Raw genomic sequence first — 7,878 nt, forward strand, 5'->3', positions numbered from 1 at the left:
CAAAGTTAAATGAATTTTTAAGTGTCTGTAATACAGGAATTACTGCAGGCGCGAACAAAAAAAGTGGCAGGACGCAAGTGTGCGCACCAGAATAAGTCACGTGCCAAAAGCCAGGTAATCTGTCGTAGCAGCACTTAATGTGATTGCACCCGGCGATGCAGGTCACTTATGGGAAGCGTTGAAGGCGTCTCAATCTGTGGAGAAAGCATTGGGAATCGCAGAGGAGTCTCACGTAGATAAAAAGTACTTGGAGGCCTTGGCTGAAACGTACAATAATGCATCGAGCTGGAATACGCGCCGGCAAATTCTATCGATAATGGCAGACCTCACTACATTGGAGGGAATCCAAAGTTTTATACCAAGCGTCTCTGAATTTAAATTCACTATGGCCAGAAAGTGTAAAATCCAGTATGGTCGAGGTGTTCCACTACCCTTGCGGAAAAGTCCAAGAATGCGTGTGGAAACTGATCAGCTGGACCATTTTCTGACGTTTATTGTCAGTCCTCATGTCATTCAAGATCTTCCTTTTGGGCAGCGTTACCTGCATCTTTCATCTGGTAAAGTTTTGGAAACGCCCGACGTAATACGCACCATGATCCCACGACGTATTGTAAAGTAATACGTACAATACTGTAAGAAAGCTAATTTTACGCCATTTGGATCATCCACCATGCTCCGCATTTTGTCTTGCTGCAGTGCGACTGTGAGGAAATCTTTGTAAGGGCTAGATTATATTGCAGTAGAGGGGGTCAAAGGATTTGATGAATTGCACGGTATTTTGGACGGTTTAGGAGAATGTGGTCTTAGAAGAGAAATGGTGAGCCATTATCAGAAATCGCTTAAGGAAGCAAAGCAGTACTTGAAGTCAGATTGTAAGATACATTTCATGAAACTAATGATGAATGTGTATAAAAATAGAAATAATAGACAGCAGTGTGATTTCTTTTTCGTTTCTGAACATTATGACAAAGTTTTGCTTAAATACAGTGGAAAATCGATGTAACGAAGGACCAGGGGACTGGTAAAATATGTTCACTTTAACGAGGTTTCGTTATTTATTCTGTATGTTCACCTTTTTCTCCAGGTTCATGTTGTGGAATCCACAAACATTGCTGATCACTGCTGTACATATGCTCTAAGGGACAGTAAGGAGGATCCATTCAAAGGCACATGCAATCGTTCACACGACCAGTACTGCATGCAGTGCGAGATCTTGAAAGAGGTCCTTAAAAACGTTGAGACTTGTTTTGTGGACTGTGGTATAAACGGAGAGGAGCTTGACTATTTGACGTATTCTTGCCGTCAAGCGGTTGACTGTATTAAAACGTGGAAAGCACTTCAACTACGAAGTTGCAGACAAGACGAGGCTAGAACTTCCATTCTGGATAACCTCCATGAGAATTCTGTTCATATAACTCAGGATTGGGCCATGAAATTCCCACCACAGAAATATAGAGAGTCGCAATCAGATTGGTTCGCTGAGCGGAGAATTCATGGCACATAGGTGTAGTGGCACGAAAGGTCCAGGAGCATTTCCAACACCAGGTATTTATCCATATTGTTGAGAACGGTAAACAAGACAGTTTTACTGTCGTGCGGATCGCAGAACACACTTTATGCACGCTGAAGAACGAGCATCCCGAGCTGACAACTACTTTCCTCCGCCAAGACAAGGCTGGTTGTTACCATTCTGCGGAAATGTTGGCGAGCTGTGCCCAAATGAAAGCCATAACAGGAATTGCAGTACAAAGGGTCGACTTCAGTGATCCCCAGGGAGGAAAAAGTTCTTGTGATAGAAAAGCTGCAACTGTCAAAGCCCATGTAAGGAGATACATCAACGAGGGTCATGATGTACTGAACGCTAATGACTTTATGAAAGCCATCCTTTCTAATGGTGGAATACCAAATGTTAGAGTGGTTGTTGTTGATGCCTCTACTACCGAAAGAAATGCTCAAGTTCCAGTGAAGTGGGTTGCCATAAACTCTTTAAACAATTTTCTGTTTTCTGATAATGTCATCACTGTTTGGCGAGCTTTTGACGTTGGCGAGGGGAAGAAGGCAATAGGTATGTAAAACGCGTTCCGTCTAATCAAGGGGGCAAGTTTTCCCTATCGTTCAGTAACGTTTTATAAATGAATAGCAAATGGGAGTCGCCGTACGGGTCGGGGTGCCGTACGAATAACCACTGCGTTAAATTTAACGATACCTGGATATTGAACATTCGGCAAAAGTTGGATGTTTCCATTGAAATCACTTTTCTTCAGGGCATATGGGTCGAAACCACAAACAGCAACTTTTTCCCTCTATCTTGATTCGGCTGGGCTATCCAGACCTGCTAAATTATCCAAAAGTGAATGTTTTGCTCTAGCACGCTTTGGCACTCTGCTATTTTCAACGCTTGGTTATCTCCCAACATGGTGGTCGTGTGTGACGTAACGATTTTTGATAAGGTATTGTTCGCGTCACCGTCCGAACTAAAATTCAAACCCGCGACGTTCGAGTGTAGACTGGGCTAAACTTAACACCAACTGAAAAGGAAAGAGGTGGGAGGAGCGACAGATGGAAAAATAAATAAAACATGCAGCAAGCAGTTCTCTACACTTATGCTTGGTAATCTTCACCGGTTATACAAAGTGAAGGGATTCATTTCTACGATCATGTTTTTGAAAAATCAGTCAGATATATATATCTACCTGCAGTTTTGAAAAAGGGGTCTGTTAATTGTGCTGTGAAGTTATTTTTGTTGGTAAACTTTTCAAACCAGTTTGACTTGATTAATAGTCTTTTGGATTTTCTTGTTTTCATTTTCAATTTGAGTTTGGTTTTTCTAGATGAAGGTAGGGGCTGTAGATCATAAACATGCCACACTGTCAAAATCAAACTGGTTTGTTATAAAGTTGAAGCCAAAGGTAAATTTTGTAAGCACAACGGGGTTGCTGTAATGTACTGATCTTACCTCTCCAAGCCCACGGGCGGGTCAACCCTACATGGGCTCAGACAGTGACTTAGTCTGAGTGCAAAAGGACATGTTGTTTTACAGAAAACGCATGACCTGGAAACATAGAGCCATTACAATTGAACTTTTCCTTGAAGTTTTGAAAAACGCATACCTAATTTTACTCCGCGAGCTGTGCTGAAATCGATGCCGCAGGCATCGATTTCAGCTTAGCGTAGCACATTATTTTCCAGGGGGGGCTCCGTTACCGGAAAGTCTGGAGACATCTACAGGAGTGTGGCTAATTGTGGATACCTCTTTGGGGTCCCTGGCCCTTAATCCAGGGGGGTGGGGTCGGTTTGAACTTGTGTCCATAGTCTCAAGTCAGTCTGACGGCTGGGTATGTACTTAGCTGTCCGACGTGACACAATCCTTAAAGTGCACGGAATTTCCCAAAGCTGAGTGGGTTTATTGCCTTGGCAGAAGGTTCCATTATTGTCGTGAGGGGGGGGGGAGCTGATATGTGCGGCGTGGTACCTGACCCCCGGGGGGAGGGGGAGATTTCAAGGCACTTTAGTTTGCTGTCATTAAGTTGTGCTTGCAAAGACCTTTTATCTGATATGATGACAGTTAAGCCTGAATTCATCCACAGGTGGCCCAGAGATTCTAGTGTCATTTCCTTTTTGCACTGGATGAAGTGTGGAGTGCGGAACTTGGTAAGCACTGCTTACATGACTCTATTAGGCACCAGCTGTTATTGGGCTGTTCGGACCTGCTTTTCAAAACATCATATATATATATATATATATATATATATATATATATATATATATATATATATATAAATAAATATATTTACTTTTCAGTTCCAGATTACTCACAGCCGCCAAGCTTTGAGTGTCATTTTTCCCCGGGGGACTTCTCAGAGGTATCTCAGGTGGTCGCCATGGGAAAACCTAAATCTCAAGAGATCGTGAAACAACCCCCAGGTGAGGTGGAAGAGGACCAAGGCCAGGACGCGCTATTTTCCTGTCCAAACGTGGGTTGTATAAAGGTGTACCAGCGTCACTGTGCTTTGGAAAATCACTTGTTCTATAGGAAATGCGAGTTTCTGCCTGTTAGAGAGACTCTCATGGACAAAGATAAAGTTCTGTACGACGATAAACCAGTGTGCGAGGCCAGTGTTCTGCCGTTTGTTAAAGGTGTGTCACATCAGTGTCCCACAACAACTGAGGTTCTCCCACAAGGGTGGGCTCTTAGATCCAGTAAGAAGTCTACACGGTTTAGTGAGGCTCATCGGAGGTATTTAGAAAGCAAATTTAACGTTGGACAAGAAACAGGGCTGAAACTTGATCCAGTGGATGTAGCGCGCGACATGCGTTATGCGCGGAACCAGCAGGGGGCAAAACTGTTCACAGTGGATGAATTCTTGACCGCGCAGCAAATTCAGTCGTCAGAAGCCTCGTGTTTACGTTTTCGTTTGTCTGAGCTGGTAACAAAGTGACCATAACTTTGTATCAAGCTTATACCATTTTGCTTTAAGACAGTTGACCTGGTCATTAACAGTGCAAGATCATTTACCCTTGCGAAAAAAATCTCTTGAATTTTGCGGCAGCCGTTTGTGACTCGCTGTCTTAATATAGTGATGTTTACAGTCGTTCAAGAGAATCCTGGCAACAATAAAGACTTAGAAGATTTACACTTGCTACATGAAGGTCAGGTGGTATTTTTTGGAAAGTAATCCTCCAGTCCAATCCTCCTTACCGGCATCCAGATGTCTCGCAATCATGTTCTTAGGCAATTTTGGCCTGTGATAAAGTTCAGTAGTTATGATTAAATCGCCGGTACGTTAAACTTTCTTTCTGATTCTTTGCTTTGCTTTTGATTCGCAAGAGATATTAACATTTCGGAAAAACACCAAACGGATTTCCAGTCGCATGTAAGCCCGACCAGGGGAGAGGGGGGAGGGGGGCATGCAAAAATGACTTCGAATATCTTTGCCACATTATCCAATTTTAACAAATTGAGCATGTGCGTGATTCGAAACCCTAGGACCGCACGTGACGCACATGGCACCAACGATTTGAGAATAACTGCAGGTGGCCATTGTTTAGTTGTTATTGTCATGTGATACCACACTCGAGGATCACACGACGGCGGCATAAAAATAGTAGATCCAGGTTCTTCATTTCACCGTAATGAGAGTTTCAAAATTTGGTAGGCTTATTTCACAAGAGCCTTTACCAAGTAGTCTCAAAGCATTATGATGTCAAAAGATAAACATATTTTGATGAATTCGATTTGCGAAAAGCGATTTGTCAATTATCGTCACGCCATCTCACCGCTATTACACCGCCGCATACCGCATGGGATTAGTTTTTCTCTTTCTATTGCTGTTGTTTTTCTGTCTTTTTCTTATTTTGTGTTTGCTTGTACTTTTTTAAACTTTGCATTTTGTAAAAAACAAAGAAAAACATCTAAACTGTAAGCGAATTTGCAAGTTATTGAGTTGTTTTTATTTTCCGCGCTCAGGCTGACGTAAGTAACCGGAAGTGAAATTTCACCTCTTTAGCAACGCGCGCGAGCGCGCGCATAAATCGGTTAATGGCCCTTAGGGGTTGTTTTCCCATTACAGACCGCGTGATACTTTCTAGAGGATTGTTCTTTTATCCATTTAAAAATTATTCATTCACATACAAGCGACTATTCGACAGTTTGAAAGCAAGAATTCTATAGGGAAATTCATTACCTGCCAAGGGAATTCCACCTTAAATTTCACGCGAAAAATTTAACGTGGAATTCCCTCGTAAGGTAACGAATTTTCCGTTAATCGCATAGCTTTCTTTTTAAATGACAGAAAACACCGTTTCATTCACGTCTGTGTGAATGTTGCAATATTCAACGCGCGTCGCTTTCAAGAGTCGCAATTCCACGCTGAATACCTTGCCTAGGTAACCAGTCAAGCTGCGAGAATTCTCTGAGCTATGCAATTCTCACGAGTATCATCACACGGTCTGAAATGGGGCAACAAACCACCAAAGCTAAAAATGTCGATTTGGCTAAAATTCGTGACGCCGTTCCTTTAACAAACAGCGGAGAGGTTTTAAGTATTTCGCTTTTTCTTCTCGGGAGCAATCGAATTTTTCTATTTTAATCCGAGGACACATGACCTATTACAATTTTCCCGTAGGCCTAAATTGAAGCGAAAGAATGACATTAGTGAGATAAAACTGCTAAATGGGCCCATTTTGTTTAAGTAAAGACATCTAACCTTATTTAGAGATCTTCATTCTACTTAGCATTAATGGAGGGGATATAGCATTACATGAACCAAAGCTTCTAGAAACAGTAATGTATGGTCTTGGTCCTCCAATTTAAGTACGGTGACGGTGCGTACCTGACACGACGAGTCGGTCGTTAATTATCAAACTAAAGTACAAGTTCAAAAACACGCTGAACGTGTTAGCATCTGTTCTGGTTATACTTCAACAGGCCTCTTAAAAAGCGAGTCTCGTCTTACAGTTTCTTTTGGAATCGTTACTGTACTGGAAAGTATGGCTTCTCATTTTTTGTCTGACTAAAACAGATGCCTGACTTCTGAATCTACACAAGTAATAGTTGTCACTAAAGCTGCCCCCGTTTTCTTTTTTTTTTTGTGCTGATTGAAAACAATTGAACATATTGTATGGACTTTTACTTGTATTTCTTTTTTTTTTTGTAAACTATATCAGTCATAATGTTCCAATAATTTAAGCAATTTATCATGAATATGATCCAAACAATTCACTAGGTAAACTAAACCAACACATGCTATTTAACTCATTCCATTCAAGACGGTTTTAAAGAACAAATTTAGCAAATGATAAACTTTACATAATATCTCACGAAGCATTTACAGCAGATCAGTTTACCACATCTCGTTTGAAAAGGCGCAAAAAAGCACTTCCTGGAAAAAAAAGGTTGCCTTCTTGGAAACTAAAACTTCTTTCAAAAAAATTTCAATCAATAGAACTTAGGAAAAAAAAAAGGTTAAAAAATTATAGAGAAACAAACAAAAAAACAACAACAACAAAAAAATGTCAAACCACTCTGCTGTTCGAATTTGATGCTGAAACAATCAACCATTTGTCTTGTTGTGCGACCAAAACGTATCTCAAATGCAGAACAGAAATGGAGAAAATCACCTGCAATTTGCTGTGACGATTTTTTTCCGAGACGTAAAACAGAAGTATAACGTTACAGTCACTATGATAACCTCCAACATATGCAAATTAGAGTCAAGTTACATGTCTTCAATGAAAACGCTGCAAAACTCTCGAGCAAATTCACTCTCACATTGCTTCTCTCCACCCAGGTGTATAAAAAGTACCGGCGAATTTAATACTTTAGGTAATTGACCCTCTGATGGACTAGCGTCCCATCCAAGGTGAGTAAAAATATTCCTGGTTGCTTTATGCTACAGGAAACCGGAATACAATCGTACGATATGGTCCTCATCTCACAGTGGAAAAAATAGATTAAAGGATACATAAAATCCGTCATTAGTTTTGAAACCAAAATAGTTAGTCATTTGTAAAGGCCATATTGTTGTAATCAACAATTTGTACAGAAACTCTCTGATTTTTGTGTAAGGTGCGAAAGGGAAGCGGGTACCATTTTTTTCCATCTCACCGAAAATTTAAGGTCGGGATATTTTACGTCCATTTTCATTTGAGAGGAAGGCACAGTTATCCTTTCCCACTTAATTAAATTCACTAAAAAAACAATCATATTTAATGCAACTTTCAATGGGTTGCGATGGCTAAAATGGGAAAAATCGTTTAGTTTTTCTTGGTAATGCTATCATCAAGAACAAACAAATGCTATTATCAAGAAAAGCTGAAAGCATTTCTTTTTCCTTTTTGCATTTTCAAACTCATGGAAAACATTATGGAAGTCCCTAT

At 40.7% G+C, this 7,878-nt stretch overlaps 2 pseudogenes; both read left to right on the forward strand.

Annotated features, from left to right (window-relative positions):
• Window positions 1-118: 118 nt before the first annotated feature.
• Window positions 119-1,003, forward strand: LOC145490777 (uncharacterized; annotated as a pseudogene).
• Window positions 1,004-1,173: 170 nt separating this feature from the next.
• On the forward strand, window positions 1,174-3,701 carry LOC145490776 (uncharacterized; annotated as a pseudogene).
• Window positions 3,702-7,878: the final 4,177 nt, after the last annotated feature.

Source organism: Orbicella franksi, chromosome 6 (assembly GCF_964199315.1).
Source record: "Orbicella franksi chromosome 6, jaOrbFran1.1, whole genome shotgun sequence".
In the NCBI taxonomy this organism is placed as follows: Eukaryota; Metazoa; Cnidaria; class Anthozoa; order Scleractinia; family Merulinidae; genus Orbicella; species Orbicella franksi.